Source organism: Arvicanthis niloticus, chromosome 8, assembly GCF_011762505.2.
Source record: "Arvicanthis niloticus isolate mArvNil1 chromosome 8, mArvNil1.pat.X, whole genome shotgun sequence".
NCBI classification, from domain to species: Eukaryota; Metazoa; Chordata; class Mammalia; order Rodentia; family Muridae; genus Arvicanthis; species Arvicanthis niloticus.
The window spans coordinates 8,052,133-8,069,121 of record NC_047665.1 but is presented as its reverse complement, the minus strand read 5'-3'; the positions used below and the strand labels follow the sequence as shown (position 1 = coordinate 8,069,121).

Genomic DNA, 16,989 nt, shown 5'->3' with positions numbered 1-16,989 from the left:
GCTCTTGATTTTAATGCCACCAAGCCTTGGCACACCACTGTCGCTGTAGGTTTTTGAACATTGTACTTGGTACATCATGCTAACTTATAGGGCATGGGCTCTGGGCTGGTTCCCCACCTGGGGCCTGGCTAAAAATGGACAAGAGATAGACAGGCTGCTCCCCTCTCATAAGCCAGACCATGTACCTTTTGGCTGTCTAGCTTAACATCAGCCTGCCTGGCCCTGAGGCTTCTGTGGCTTTGGTGACTTCTAAAACCCACGCCCAGGACTTGACTGAGGCCCAAGATCACCTATGATGCACTTTCCTCCCTGTAGGGGTAGGACCTGCTCCTGAGTCTCTGCCAGTGCCCACAGGTTGATTGGTGGCTTTCACACTTGTCTGGCCTCGTTTGCCTCACCCTGCCCTGCCCAGGGAGAGGGCTCACTGATCTGGGCAAGGTCTCTCCTTCTGGAACTTCCTGGAAGGCCCTGAATGGGAAGAAAGGGTGAGGTGAGGTCTAGCTCTGTCTTAGGAAGGGAAACACTTGCCCAGGCCCTGTGGGTTGCCAGGCCTATAGCAGCCACAAGTTTATGCTGAGGAACATGGTAATAAAGGGTCCCTGAGAAGACCTAAAAACTCAGTTTGCAAGAACAAAGTTGGGAAGTCACCCATGTGACCTCTCTTGTGTGTAGACACCAGTGCCAGAGAAGAGCAGGGACTTCTCTAACTCACCGTGAGTCCATGACAGAGGAAATTCAGGTCTTAGTCCCCTAGCCAGTGTGTTCAGGTCCCAGGACTTTCTGTGGGCCGGACAGAGGCCTAAGGATAGGACAGCAGACCACACTGTCCTGCTGCCAGGCCCGTGTCCCTTCCAGGAACACCCCGCTACATGCAGCCACTAATATTCAGGTACAAGGCATGTGCCTGTGTGGAGACCTGCCCTGGGTGGGGCTCACTGAAAAATCCCAAGTCCACTCCAGACTTGGTGCCAAGTTGCACAAGAGCCATGTGGCTGTGGTTGTGCTAATGTTGTCTTCCTTCATGAGGCAGAGTGACTCAGCAGGAAGAGGTGCCAAGGGAGGCCAAGATGGCAGGCTTTAGGCCAGGAGGAGGCTGTGTCTGCAACACTAACTGAGGTACTCATAGGAGGCAGAGGCAGAGTGGACAGAATATGCCTGTGTAGCTGGGGCCAGAGTTAAGGTAGGGCAAGGTGGGATTGGGTAGGGTGTGGCTACATGATTTCTAATATCCTGGAGAGAGAGCTGGCTTGGGGCAGTGGCCCCAAGAAGGACCACCAGGCTTAGTCAGTGTCCCCGTATGGGTCCCTCAGATCTATAGGGAACTGTCTGCTTTACTGCTGAGGTTGTGGCTCAGGAATGTGGAGCACCCTGCTGACTGGATGGGGGCAAGTGTCTTGGCCTCCTCTGAGTCTCATGGCTGCCTGTTGGGAATGGCATCTTATCTTGTCAGAGGAGACAGGGAATGAATGAGGCTACCTGACAGGTACAGAATGTGAGGCCACTTGCCCCACGCTAGTGAGTCCCATATCCAGTCTCTAACCTTCCCCCACAGTCTCCAGGCCAAAACCTCATCTCTGACCTGACTGAGACCCCACGGGGTCAGGGATGACATTCAAGGGCTGGATCACATGTCTTGTCTCTCAGCCTTCTAGCCTAGGGTCCTGGGAGCACAGGGCCAGTGCGGTGCCTAAGTGGCCTGCTCACACCTCTCACGTCTAAACCCTTCTTGTTAGTGACAGTAAGTGTCAGTCTGCTTCTCAGAGAATAAATAGAAGATATATGAAAAGAATATGGCAGCTAGCCAAGATATAGATGGATCCTGACCCAACTTCTCTGTCAGGAGTAGAGCCATGCTGGGGAGGATCTGGAAAAACCCCTCTTCTCCTGGGAACCCAGGTTCTTCGTGTCCTAGAGCTGGAAGTCAGGCCTGCCATTGAGCCACTGGCCCCATGCAACACAGAAGACTCCTGGACTCTGGCAAGGTACATGCATACATGCTGGGAGCCATGTCCTGCAGGCCTGTGGAAGGGGTCACTCTCTACCTACTCTCACTGCCCTGGCCCCACCCCCACCCCCACAGTAGGTAGCTCTGTGACTGGCTCATGATCGAGTTTCAGCCTGTTTCTCCCTCCGTGAGCCAGGCCCTGGGCTGACCTGTCTGCTGCCCCCGGCTTGCCTGGGTGTCCTCTGTCCTGGAACCTTTTACCCGAGTACTGAATAAAGATGGACAGACAGTGCTTTCTCAACATACCTGGCTTCCCTCCTTGGAGATCATCTTTGGCAGAAGAGATTGTGCCAGGTTAAAGGGTGTGTGTGTGTCTGTCTGTCTGTCTGTCTTTACATATGTATGTGTGTGTGTGTACACCCTTGAAGAGTAAAGGCTGCCTTGAAGTCCATGTGGGGAGATGCCTAGCTGGAGCTTCAGAGGGAACTCAGTTATAGAGCAGACAAGGAGGGTTCTTCCTCTCCTCAACGACCACTGTGCTAGGCACATGCAGGTGACAAAGGCTGAGGGAGACACTAGAGTAAGGAAGCCACAGGGTCTCTAGACTGGGGAGCTGATCTCAGAGGGTCTATTAAGTCTGTGGTTTTGCCAGAGACCTACTTGTAGGTAGGTAATGGGAGATGACCAACCCAAACTCTTGCCAACCCAAATGAGGCACTGGTCTCACAAGGGAGATTTTGCTGTCACCCCTTAGCATGGGGGCCAGTACAGGATGAGTACCTGGGCAGGATGCCCAAGCCAGCCCTGCTGCAGAACTCTCTACCCTCTGGCAGCCACCCAGCTGAGTGGCCCAAGGTTTAGAAGTTCCCCATAAAACAGAACTCATGGCACTCTTGTCTATATTTGCAAGGAAAATAAACCCCAAACTGGAGAGAGTGGATCTAATGTTCTTAAGTGTAAGTTTTTCACCCGTAAATTTTTTAATTAAACCTTTGGCACCCATTCTGCCTGGGGAGCCAGGGTAGATGGCAGAATTACAGGACCATTTGAAACGTGTGAATCTAGTGAGATGATCCACGGACCCATGTGGGCATGGTGGCAACTGGAACTTTAATGACTCTGTGGCGGCTTAACAGTTGTGCTTGGCTGGTAGGGCTGTGCCTGGTCCCTGCAATGTTTTTTTGGCGTGTCACAGTTTTGCTTTGGTAACAAGCGCCCAGGTCCTGGAATAGGCAGGGAAACCGGTGGCCCTGCCTTGTGCTTCCATTCTGATAACTATCTGGAAATTTGTGTAATCATCTTGCAGAGTGACCTGGGAACCCAGCTGTAACTTGAATTGTAGGCAAACTCCTTCTAGGTCTTCATGAAGGTATGTGTGTATTGAGTTGCCTTGCTTGCTCCAAGGTGACCAACCCCAATCTACTGAACAATGGAGGCTCAATTTGATTGCATCATTTCTGATAGAGAAGCAAGGCATATTAGGGTGTGTGGTGCAGGAACGGAGGCATTGTTTTATGGTGGCCTGGGTTACGGGCAGATAGCAAATGGATCCTGAATCAGCCCAGGGCAGCATGCTAGAAGAACAGGTTGCTGGCATCACGAAGACATAGATTGTCTGCGGAAGGCAGATTTTAGTACCACCATAAGGTAAACAAGGCAGTTTTACAGTTGTCAAATAATCCCTCATTAATGTAGCTGCCTCAGGGTTATTATGTACAGGGTTTTGGTTTTGTACCAAGGATGGTTATCCTGAACTTGAAAACAAAGCCTTCAAGTTATTTTTTTTAAAGCCTTCAAGTTATTAATGCTGAATTGACATACAACTGTTTGTAGCCATTTGCTCCCCGTGTTGGTATTAATTAAATTAAAACAGAGAAGGAGGTATGGCCCGAGGCATCACCTTTGTATATTAAACCCATTCTTGGCCATTTGGCTTCAGCAAATCTCACCAGCTGATTTTGTTGTTAGTTTTTATTTGTATTTAATTTCCAATTTTGCTTCTTGAAAAAGAATGTTCCAGGCCGATAGATATGTGTAGCTATGTTAGGCTGACTCTAATTTTTGTTTGCATATTTTTATGAACTCATTTGCCTGTTATCTTCGTTGAATTCTTGCCATATAACTGGCAGACACAGCACAGAGAAAGGTGAACCTTTGTCCTTATAGAGTTATAATATAGCCACAAAAGCAACAATAACCGAGCACACACACATGCATGCACGTGCACATACAGGCACACACTTACTCACTCATTCACTCACCCACTCACCCACAAATGAGTAACCTATAGCACAGAATCAGGCAGAGAGGAAAGAGAAAGTAGCTGGGCGAGAAGACGGAGCAGGTGAGTTTGGTTCAAATAGAATGGTCCAGGCAAGCCTGTCTGAGGGATAACATTTGCCCAGAAAGCCCAGGATGCAGAGAAGCAGAGCCTGTTGCCTGGGCGAAGATTTCTACATCTGGAAACAGGCAAGTATGAAGTCCCTAAAAGAAGGATATGATCTCTGTTTGTGGTCTATTTGTTTAAATTATGTGATAAATAGAATTTGGTGTCCACTGGCATTGCATTTAGGGCTGGGGAACCTATAGCATAAAGTAGATCCCAGCCTCAGTCAGTAGGACAAACCTGGGGGAAGAAGATCCCTGAAGCAGGACAGGGGCTGAATGGTAGCTGCACGGGACCCCTCCCTGCCTTGAAGTCTGTGTCTCCCCAAGACTCTAGAGAAGTGGTGTCAATGTGACTACCTTACAATCATCAACAGGGATGATTGTACACTCCACCCAGCTCCACTCCCAGGGGTTCTGATTCAGGAGGTGGGTGGGGCCTGAGAACGAAGCTCCCTGAAGTTCCCAGGTGATGTCCATGGTGCTGGGCCAGGGCCACACCTTGAAAACCACTGCTCTACCAAAACTGCAGTAGGGGGCGGGGGAGGGGGGATCTGTCTATAGGGACTGCAGAGATGACAAGGCAGGGAGATGATGGTTGGAGGACCTCAGGTCAGCCAAGGAGGGTTGTCTGTCTGGAGAGTTACAGCTATGATTCCAAGACTTCAAGGGACAGTGTCGATTACTGAATACCAGAATGTGTGTGACAAACGTTGTCCACGCATCAGCAAGTCCATGCCAGCTACTGTGGTCACTCTTGTCAGAGGCCTTGGGGTCAGGAAGGACCCCTACAGCTCATTATGGACTGTGGATTGGGACACAGTTCTGGCACACAGCCCTGGGAAGCCAATGCTTACTATGTATAACTCGACTCTGATAAGCAATGCTCTCTATAACACTGCCCAAAGGTTTGCATCTGTGTGCTGTGAAGTTGGGGTTCAGTAGCTCTTCGGCTCCCTCCTTTCACATCCTCTGACTCTGCCTTTGGTTTTGTGTCTTTCAGGGGGTACCTGTGAGGGTTTTTAGCCAAAGGACTTGGTTCTTCAGAACTGTGATATGCCACTGAAGGCGAGCATCTGTAACTCAGTCTGGTTTTCCTGACTGTGGCCCCAGGCCCTTCCTGGTGGGACACCATCGGATGTAGGCTTGTACTTTGAGGGGACAGAAAGGAAAGGGAGGGGAAACATGCAGGAAGCTGAAGCAGTGACTCAGAAGTTAAGTCCTGGCCCACAAAGAAGCTGCAGAAAATTGAAGTTCTGCCACTTCAGTGACCCTCCTAAAGGATCTGGTGGGGGTGAAACTCAATACCCACCCTTCATCTCTATAGTCTCTATTCACTGCTGGTTCTCAAGGGTAGAGGGTGGCCTGGGGCTATCACGTGTTCTGTCTGTACCCCCTCCCTCTTATGCTAGAAGGGTGGGACAGGTTCCATCTGCCTCTGCTTATCCTAAATGCTCAGCTGCTGCTAGTCTGGCACTGGCCTTTGGGGCCATCGGCGTGACTGGTAGAGGTGGCACACTTGTGCAGCTGATCTGGGGTCAAGACATTTGTTCAAAGAGGTAACTGAGGGTCTTAGGATCTGAGACATGGTGGGGGCAAGGCTAGGGGCAGGTACCTTTTAGAGCTCACTCCCTCCATGGCTGTCTAGTCTTTCAGTGAATGCTAATATTGACTAATAGAAAGACTGCAACCAGATAGGATGGGGCCAAGCAGAGCCATTCTCCGAGGCACTGGACAGGCCTCATCTGAACTACCCAGAGCATCCCTCACCATGTGGAAAGTGGACTCTAGGCTCAAGGGAGCTAAGATTTCCTGCAGTTAGGAAGGAAGCTGTGTAAGCAACAGTCCCCAAGCCCCTGTTGACTTTAGGATGATTGACAGAAAACTTGCCTCGGGGGCTGCACAGCCTAGCCCTGTGTGGGGAGAAGTTTAGTCTTGTAGAGATATGCAGTATGGGATTGCTGCAGTCTTCCCCACCCTTGGTCCACTCTGTCTCATGCACAAACTGACCAAGCATACTCTTTACCACACTTGGGTACCAGTTTGCTCCTTAATTACTTGCCAGGCTGCCCTGAAAAATCTAGGGAGACCTGGCTTGAAGGGCCTGTCTGTGGAGGTAGGAATTAGATCCAGAAAGAATCTGGGATACTTGGGGTCACCTGTGCTGAGGTCTGGAACTTGGACTTAGATCATCTTTCCTGGTGATACTTGCTGGCGTGGCCTACTGGGGTTCTTTCCTGAGAAGAGTCACCTTGTATCTCTCGAGCATTTCCATCTTGCCTGGCTTACGGGAAGGATCAATAAAGGAACACCCTGCCAAAGTACAAAGCGTTTTTTCTTCCTTATCCTGTCTGTTGTTCATTCCTAGGGCCCTGGGGCCTGAGCTGGGGGCTTCACTAGGGACATGGGAAAGGAGGAAGATGGAAGGGTAGGGGGACATCGGACAGTTTATCAAGATACAAAGGAAAGATTCTTTCTTAGGTACCATGCTGGAAATGAGCAGGGTAATTGTTAAGGGCCATAATCTCTGGGTGATGCACTGAAGTCTCATATACAGTCTGTCCCTGGCATAATGCTGTGAAGAGGCAGAGTTATTGAAGAGCGGGCAGCGGAACTGATTCTTATTTGCAGACAATGCTCTTAGCGTTTGGCTATTCCTTCCTTTGATTATGAGCGACCGGCTTGCTCTGTTTTCTACGGGTATAAATCACCACAGATTGGGTAATCCCCACTGGATAGTGATTTATTTGACTTGACGTTCTGCAGGCTGTGAAGTCCAAGATCAAGATGCCATATCTGGTGAGGAAGGACCTTCATGTGTTCCAACCTGACAAAAGCCATCACACCTTGGAAGAACAACATATCCTGTCTTATTTACCTTTCTACTGCAGTGATAAAACAGCATGACCAAGGCAACTTATAGGAGGAAGGGTTTATTAGGGGCTTTTGTCTCCAGAGGGATGGGTCCATCACCTCAGGGCAGGGAGTGTGACAACAGGCAAGCAGGCAGGCATGGCTTTAAAGCAGAGCTAAGCCCCCTCATCCTGATTTAAAAACAGGAAGTAGTGCTGGAGAGATGGCCCAGTGCTTAAGCGCACCAACTGCTCTTTCAGAAGTCCTGAGTTCAATTCCCAACAACCACATAGTAGCCCACAACCATCTGTCATAGGATCTGATACCCTCTTCTGGTGTGTCTGAAGACAGCTACAGTGTACGTATGTGTACATGTAGATGCATTGTGTATACATTGTATATACATTGTATATGTATATGATGTATATGTATATGATGTATGTGTATATATCCACATGTACATATGTGTGTATATATATAATAAGTTAAATCTTAAAAAAAAAAAAAAAACAGGAAACAGAGTACAGTAGAGATGACCAGTGGCTCTTGAAATCTCAAAGTTTGTCCTTAGTGACACAGATCTTCAAGCAAGACTACACTTTCTCATGCTCTCCAGACAGCCACCAACTGGGGACTTAGGAGGGACATCTCATTCAAACCACCACAGAGCCACCTTTGTGATAAAAGGCATGCTCCCTAGTGACTAGCCATCTCTCAGAAGTCCAGTATCTCAGTACCATTGCCATGAGGACTAAGCTTTGAACTTGTGAGCTTTGAGGGATACAAGCCCCAGCAACAGAGGTTATTGCTATTGAAAAAAGGAGGGGAGCAGAAGACCCAGGAAGACCAGAAATGGTGCAAGAGTTTGTTTGAGTCCCACTGAGGCAGGGAAGCCAGGACCTTGAATTCTGGGCTCAGACTCTGGCTTTATACAAAATTCCATTTCCAAGGTGTCATGTTCTAGCAGTCTTGCTGGGACAGAAACATGGCAGCTCGTACGCCTTCATCATGTAGAATCTGTCCCTGTCATGATGCTTAGAGAGAGGTGATGATGAGACAAAAATGGAAGCTATGACAAAAGGCCAAGGCTCTGGAGCTGGATTACCAGAGTCCAAATCCCCGAGACACAGCTGGACAGCTTTAGACCAGCACATCCATTTCCTTATCTGTGTAACAGGGTCAGTGGTGGTGCCTTATTCAGGGTGGCTGAGCCTACTTGAAAGGCCCAGAAGAGGCCACCTGTACTCAATGATTGTTGCCGTGGTCCCTCCACACATTCTCCCTGGTCCACACATTGCTATACGTGAGGTTAGTACGGTGAGGTTATTACGGTGAAACTGGCATGTAATGGATGCCCAATAAATATTAGTGGGATGAAGGGCTGGAATTTACCAGGTGCCCTGGAAGGCTCCTGCAGTCGTTAATCTTCTCTTAAAAGGGTTCTTCCCACAACTTCCTGCCCGAGATTAACCCGGGAGGAGAGAGCCTGCTCAGCATACCTTTGGGTCTGCTTAGCCATGATGGCCCCACTCCTGGTATACCCCAGTTCCTGGCTGGAGACAAGGGTTCCTCCAGAGACAGACACCAGCCTTCTTGATGGAGATGCTAGGGAAGCCACTGCCTGCTAACGAGCTTCTCCAGGGGTGTGTGCAAGCCAGAGACTTCCCCCAGCCTCCTGGGAGGGGGTCTGGCTAGCCTGCAAAGGAGTCTGGGAGCCTGTCAAGGTTAACAGATAGTCCTTGGCTCTCCCCTAGGAAGTTATTCAACTTCTCCCCTGACTTAGGCTAAATTGTTTCAAAGCATGTGGTATAAACTACTGACCACTGGGGAATTGCTTGAATTAAACTCATTTTCCCCCATCGACTTGAGGTTGAAGTTGAGTGAAGAGTTCAGGGGGCTTTTGTGCAGAAATACTGTAGATTGGGAGAACTCGGGTTACATCACATGTTCAACCTTTGCCTGGTAGGACTTCTCCTTGCCTGCATTGTCTCAGCTGCCATGGATTGCTAGGAACTGTGACAAGCCAGGGAAGTGGCTGGCATTGGAGCGGCACTGGAGCTGTCACCTTGGAAAAGTTTGGGTTAGAGGAGTTTCAGTAGGGTTCTGCCCTCCTCTCATTCTCTTCCACAGTGGCCCAACCCTACCCTTCCAAAGGACTTTGCCTAAGAAATGCTTGAATCTAAGCACAGGGTGTCAGAGGCAGGAGGATTGATTGCTGCAAGATGAAGACCATCCTGTCTGCTAACTAGCTACTCCAGGGGTGTGTGTGAGCCAGAGCCTAGACAGTGAGTTCTAAGCTAGTTATGGATAAGTGTCAAATGATGTTGAAAAACAAGAGAGGGAGAAACCAAGAGGTGGGCAGGTAGGGAGAGACAAAGATAGAGAGACAGAGAGACAGAGACATGGAAAGAGAAAGATAGAGAGACAGAGAAAAGCAGAGAGAGACAGAGAGATAGGGAGAGAAACAGAGATACACACAGAGAGAGACAGAGAGAAGAACCAAGAGACACACAGAGATGGAGAGTGAGACACGTAGAGACAGAGAGACACATTACACAGAGATGAAGAGAGAAATGGGGGGAGACAGAGAGACATAAACACAGACAGAAGCAGATGACAGAGGGGGTAGTTATACACTGATCACAGATAGAGAACTTGTAGAAAGTTCCATCAGAGACTCTACCATCAGGAGGCAAGGATACATGGCCCAAACTAGTGACTCCTAATCCTGACCCTGCCTCCTGGTCACCTGGGCACTTGTAAAACAGTAGCTGGACCTCCCAGCCTGGACTTACTCAGCAGCCGGGGCAGAAGAGAGGGGATCTCAAACCTTGTGACTGTAGATGTGATTCCCTCTGTGTGTGACGGGGGTAGGTGATGGTTGGTCATTTTCTGTTGAGGAATTCTGTCAACAGATACCCCGCCACTCAAACCTTGACATGGTGGAGAAGACATCAGGGCCTTGCACACACTAGGCAAGTACTCTAACTTTGAGTTATGTCCTGGTCCTTGATGGCAAAATCTTGAGGCTTTCGATATTTATGGACCCTTTGACACTGGATGAGAAGCAGTGTCTTATGAGTCTCTCTGTGGGGGAGGGCTCCACACCTCTGCTAGATTGCCTCACTGTCTAGTCACTGAAAAGCCCACAGCTCCCTGGAGCTGTTTAAACCAGTTTCTTGTATCCTTAACTTGTGAGGCTTGTAGAGCAGGTGATTCTGTTTGCCCATTAAAGGAACATTGCAGTTCTTCAGAGTCTGTCCTTCCTCCCCATGTTCCTGGTGGCTGCTGCTGTAATAACATGGTGTGCAGTAAGGTTGTTACCTGGGAAACGGAGGGTGAGATTTAAGAAGGGAGGCTGTGTTTCATGCACGTGCTGAATCCTTCTAGTCTTTTCTGTTGTGCTGGACCCTGACTTAGAAATGCAGTTGTCTCCCTCTTTCCATCATTCCACAAGAGTCCCTGCTGCATCAGGGAGTCCCATATAGCTTCCTTCCATGTGTGCCTTTGAGATAACAAATCTGCCCAGTGTCTTGGCTCTTTGCAGAAGTAGGGAGTGTAAGGATCGTGCATCCAGCCAGCTTGGGTGTGCATCTATAGTATTCTGTTTGTGGGTTCCTGTCTAGGCTTAGGCCAAGCTTCTAGTGCTTTGAGAGTTCCTCTTAAGAGACCAGGCTATCTGTGACTGCATCCTCAGCAGCTTTCATACATGGTACCAGTTATCTGCTGAAAGGCTCTGATAGGGACACTGGCTGCTCCTGGTTGGAATGCCATCTCCTGAGGTAGATCTGGTGCTGACTGTGGGTGCCGTCTTCCTCCCGAAGTCTGTAGGCATGTGCGTGCTACTTATGTGTCTAATAGACTTCCTTACTGAGGCGACATTTACATGCTATAAAAAGTCCATTAGCTGAATTTAAGCTTCTCCAGAGATCACGGGCCTAATCTGCACCTGGCATTTGACACGCAGGCTTGAAAAGTCCCATGGACTCTTTCTCTGGTTCAAACCTGGGACGGGAACAAGAAGCTCTGTGGAGCAGTCAGGTGGGTGAATGAATGCATGAAGGGAGAGAAAGAGGAAGGAGGAAAGGAGAAGGGAGGGAGGAGGGAAGGAGGGAAGAGGGAGGAGGGAGGAGGGAAGGAGGAGGGAGGGAGGAGGGAAGGCTATCCAGGGCCAAGCATATTTCTTACAAAATAAGGGAGACTGGGTATGTATGTATGTATGTATGTGTGTGTGTGTGTATGTGTGTGTATGTATGTATGTATGTGTGTGTGTATGTGTATATGTATGTATGTGTGTATGTGTGTGTATGTATGTATGTATGTGTGTGTATGTATATATTATGTACTTATTTGTATCTATGAGTGTTCAGTAAATAGCTTCTTATTTCTAATGCCGGTAGCATGGTCAATATTCACTTTTGTGAACATCACCAAAACAGTTCGTGTAGTTTTACAGATGGCAATGTTTTCAAACCATTCCTCATGTTAAAAATCAATGTCCGGAAATTTTGCTTTCGCTTTTGGCTAAAGACTTCACCCGGTTGAGAATCGACACAAGGTTAGCTTTTTCCGGTGATATTCTCTAAGCCTGAATTTTGGATCAAGGCTGGTTCCAGTGGCCCATCTGTAAATGGACCAGTTCTGCTGGTTCCCTCTACAACCCTGGGAAGGTCGTCTGAGTCCTAGAACCAGTGAGGGCACCTTGTATTTATTTGAAGCAGGGTCTCTGCTACATAACTGGGCGGTGGCAGAACTTGCCTTGAGTCCTAGCGTGTCCTTCTAAGCCTGACTTGCGGAATAGGCTGGCCTATATGCCTTCCATACAGACTCTCCTGGGTGAGTCTGTATGGAAGGCATATAGCTGGGAGAGGCTCCACCTCACACCTCTTGTGCACCTTGTGTCTCTTGTGCACCTCTTGTCTTTTTCACATTGTTGACAGTGAGAGGCGGTGATCGGCCCCCAAATAACACCTGGATTAAGGGAGGTAAGAAATAAAGGGAGAAGGAAAAAGTTGGGGGGGGGGCTCACAATAAAATCTGAGCTTGTATTTCAGCTTGGCTCAGCTATGTCCTGCTGTCCTGCTGTGTGAACCTGACTGAGACACTTTGATTCTTTGGAGCCTCAGCCTGCTCACTTTAAAATAGGAGTGAGCTCCACATCTCCCAGGTTGCTCTGAGGGCTTTGTGAAGATGGCGACTGTAAACCGTCAGTGTATCATAGATGCAGGAGAGCGAGACTCCAACAGCCTGGGTTTGGGTCCTGTACCCCATGTGAGCCTAAAGCAGAGTGATGGCTCCTTTTCCTTTATAAACTCTGTGTGCTTTAGCTTCCTTTCTGGTGATACCCAAAGTCCCAGGCACTGAGCTGAGCCTGTCACCAGCTGGGCCAGTCAGCAAAAGGTTGCCACCCCATGGGCTGTGACCCCTGACTAACTCCTGTCACGAATTTCAACACCTTCTCCCCCACCCTAGGTTTGGGGAATTCGGAGCAGAAAGGCTATTCCTGGCAGTCCTTGGGGTATGCCCAGCCTCCTGACAGCTAGCAGATCCCAGGACTAACCAGGCTCTGGAACTCAGCCTGGCCATGACCTCGGGCCTCCAAACCTGCTGGCGGTACCCTGCTTGTCATCTGCAACCTTGTCAGGGCCGGCTCTCGTGCTCCTCTGAGTCCCTGACGGAGCACATTGACTTATGTAATGCTGCTGAGCCAACATTTATGAGTCACAGCCAATTTGCCGACCTCGAGTTACACTGCGCAGATGCTCCACGTCACGGCTTGCTTTTGTCTCAGAGGCCGTAAGCAGATAGCATAACCCCGCTTACCATTAGACATTTTGCAAATCATCTGGGTTCGAGCGTGCCGCGGCCAGACAGTTCATTTATGCTATGGATGGTATGATTTGTAAAGCAATAAATTTCCCATCTCTCTGCCGGCAGTAAAGTACAGCAAGCAGGCGAGGCCGAAGCCCTCAGACACACACGGGCTCCCTGTGAGACCTGGGGAGTGTTCTGTCAGGTTTTGTTTCTCTGTCCCTGAGTTCACTGGATTCTGAGAAATCAGGTTTGGGCCATAAATCCCCTCTTCCATCTGGGTGACTCCTGGCCCAGCATGAATTTGTTATTAGCATGTGTAATCGGCCCCCACCGTGACCCGCTTGTTAACTTCCTGGGCCCCTGTTGTTAGGCATCACTGACTGGGTTGTGGAAAATCATTGACTATCCTGCTTCTTTGTAGTTGCATGTCTGTGCCTGGGGTGGAGTCACACTGTGTGAAGCTTGGGGGAGGGGTACGGAGTAGGCAGAGTGGCAGGAGCTTTTCTTACTGTCCATGAGATGAGGACATGAGATTCGTTGCCTGAAAGGAGTTCTCTGTTGCCAGAGGCGGTCAAGGTCAGAGTCGGAGTAAGCCTGAGAAGGGCCAGGTCTCAGGTCTGTTCTCAGAGGGTCAGAATCCGAGGGGCAGGGAAGACACCAGTCATCAGCAGATAAGTCCATAGAAGCAAGAGTTGCCAAGGGGACCTCAAAGATTCAGCTTAAAGTGCCAGCGGGGGTCTGGGACTCTGAGGTGGTTGGGTGGCTGGCTGGCTGTTTCTGGGTGGACTTTCCTCAGTCTGGATAGTAGTTTGTGCTAGAGGGGTCTGCCCCTGTCCTGGACTTGGACTTAGGTGATAGTAAGGCCCCAGGTGCTTCAGACCCTGCCAGTCAATAACCTCACAACCCTCCTGTGGAGGATATGAGCCGGAGATAGCCCTCAGGAGGTGAGCATCCTTACAGCCCCCAAGGGTTTCTTCTAGCCCCTATCTTCCTTACCATCCAATTTTCTCTCCCTTTGCCTCCTCTCTCTCCTTTAAAAGTCTTCCTCTCTCTTGTCTGCTCTTGGTACTCACTCTCTTGTCCCATTTTACATTTGAATCACATTTAACAGAAGCAGGGAAAACAAGTTCTTTGTCCCCGTGACTTATGTGTGCTATTTCCTCCAGGTGGACGTGTTCCATCCGGGCTCCTGAGTGCCTGGAAAAGGACATCCAGTTAGGCAGCTCTGCTGTCACCTGCTGGCATGTGGGGCCCACTGCTGCCCTCCCCCACCTCGGCTTATATTCACTAATTGGTTTCCAGCCTCAGAAATGAAACTGGGAAGGGGATCTTGGAATGGGAAGGTTGAACTCGGGGATGTCACTGCTCAGGGAGCAGCCTCTGAGCTCCGTTCTGTCCCTCACACCCAGCTCCTCCCAAGCCTCAGCAGGGATCCCTCTCAGTCCCTCCCTCTACAACGCCTTGACCTCTGTCTGCCCTGAGGTGGAGGTGGGGGTTTACCCAATAGAATTGCGGTGTAGACAAGGAGATGAACTGGCATGCCCAGGCTTTCTGTAAATGTTCAACAACACAGACCTGATGCATGTACTGGGCACACAGCTGCCCCGTTGCTCAATTTGAGCAGAATGCCTATAGGTTCTGGTGCGTATGACTTTTCCTTGACTCCTCAGAGCACTCGCTGCTCAGCTCTGATCCTTCAGGTGACATCTCTGGAGGTGGCAGAAGACTTCTGCGAGAATTCCTTAAGGAATTAGGAGAGTCTAGCCTGGGACATTCTTAGACCTTTATCCTCAGGGAATGTGGGATGAGTGGTTGGGGCAATCCAGGCCATAGGAAGAAGCTATTTCTTGTAATCCTGAGCTCTTTGGAGAAAGAGAAAGGCCAGAGGTTGGAAGTGTGTTCAGGACGTATAGGTCTGAGAGCAGCTCTAGAGCAGGGTACTGCTAGGAACATCCAGGGAGAAGACCTGAGCCGATACTGGGAGTCTAGGTGGACAAGAGGCCCAGGATGGAGGCCTGGGATCAAGTGACCTTCTGCTGTAGAGAAGGGATGCCCACATTCCCAGTGTCTGGGAGAGGACTGAAGGAAGGCTCCCTGGGCTCAGCAGGGCTTCGGAGATCACTATCTGAGCAGACACACAGCGCTGGGCTCTTTGGGGATTGTCATTACTAGCTTTTCACTTAACACAGTAGCTCCTGGAGTAGGCATCAGTAGAAGAAACCCCAGGTAAATTAATTGTTCCAAATAAATTTCCCATCGAGGGAAGACATACAGAGCTAACAGTCACTTTACAGGCTTCTAGAAGACTATAGGCACTGTGTGGCCAGAGGCCCGGGTGCTGAGGTCCATATGACTTTCTGTGTCTCCCTACTGTGACAGTCCTAGTTTGTGTGCAGATGCCTGGTGTCCATTATCACTGAGCGTGCTATGTGCCAGTCCACGCCTGAGTCTCTAATGTCCAGTAGCCCCTGGCCTTGCCCAGGCATCCTGTTGGTTGACAGGAATCCTTCTTAGTTCTCCAGCTCCTACAGACCCTGAAGAAATGATTGAGCCATCTGTCTTCATGATTTGATTCATGATGGTGTTAAGAAAGGAGGCAAGAGAGTGACTCACGCCAGTTTAATAAAGTCATGTGTATTCTTGGGAGTGACGGATGGATCACCAGCTGGCAGGCCGCTTGCCCATGGCTGCCAGTACCACATGCTCAGAAAACACCAAGTTCAATGATTATGCAGAACATTTAGCCTCCTGGCATTATTTTTATTTGAGTTAATTGTGAGGCTTCCTCCTTCTGCTATTCTGGGTATTCCAGAGGTTCTGCCATCTTGGCTAGGAAGAAGCCGATAAACTCTAGAGATTCCCTGTGACCACAGAGACTGAAGCTTCCAGAGCTGACGTCAAGCCCTGAGCCTTAGTGCTGGAATGGGGGCAGGATGGCGTGAGTGAGTGACTCTTCTCTGCAGGGTGTGAAGGGCAAGGCCAGGCACAAGGGTCCCGTCCTCTCCGGCTGCATCTGTACATCTAACGTACCTTATTCAGGCTTCATGGATCAGGTTGCTTACACTAGCAAGCAACAGTGAAATGGAGTCACCTAGATAGTCAGCCAAGGTGGAAGGGAGTGGTCACTCCAGAAGACTCATGAGGGATCCAGTGGCTTCCTGACACCTAGCCAGTGTTGGCACTGGGGCTAGTGCTGTTTATCCTATGGCTCATGACTTCCCCATATGACAGAGTGTTCAGGCAAGAGAATAGGAGATCAGGTCCCCTGGCATGGGGGATTGCTATCTGTATCTGGGCCTGCTTATGGCTGGTGGCCCTTAGATTTAGAACTCTGATTCCTTTCAAAAGTTCTAGGTCTAGGAGGGTCCCATTCAAATCTAAAGACCTTCTAAACATGGTCTCCTCTTCTCAGCTCTTTGACATCTGTCCTCTCTCTACATTTGCCGTGCTGTGGAGAGATGCTAAGATCAGAGCTGAGTGTGGGCAGGGGGCCGAACTTCGGGGAGTCTGGTGCTTGGCTAGAAGGCATCCTCTCTTGGTCACACTGAACATCAGTGTGATCTTGCCTGTAAAGCATTTAACATCGTGAGCAGCTCTGTAATTGCCAGTATTTGTTATTGTCACCATTACTAATGACATTACTTAGTATGTCACGGGGAAGGGGTGAATACTGCAGAACAGGGAACTTGCTTCGCAAGAGCTGGATCACAGCCCTCCTTTGTCACACTGCAGGTGGGGATTCTGAGGTCTAGGACAGAGAGAGGGAGGGGGGCAGGCTCTGGATGGGGGGTGTCTCGCAATGAGACACCTAGAACTCAAGATCACTGCCCTGTTATAAGGCTATCCAACTGGATGGATGGTCTGAGGAGATTCCTGAAGGAGGTGGGTTTTGAGGTGAATCTTGGAGTAAGAATTGGAAAGAGGCCAGCAGGAGAGGGAGGAGATGTGGTGTATGCATGGTAGTGAGGATGGTATACAGGAGGGAGTCAAGG

The 16,989-nt window shown here is 49.6% G+C and overlaps 1 long non-coding RNA gene across 1 annotated transcript; it reads left to right on the top strand.

Annotated features, from left to right (window-relative positions):
* Nucleotides 1-978: 978 nt before the first annotated feature.
* Nucleotides 979-6,638, top strand: LOC143443163 (uncharacterized). Its single transcript, XR_013111932.1, has 3 exons — nt 979-1,116; nt 1,841-1,982; nt 5,334-6,638. It is a non-coding gene; the product is annotated as an uncharacterized LOC143443163 (long non-coding RNA).
* The last annotated feature ends 10,351 nt before the right edge of the window (nt 6,639-16,989 follow it).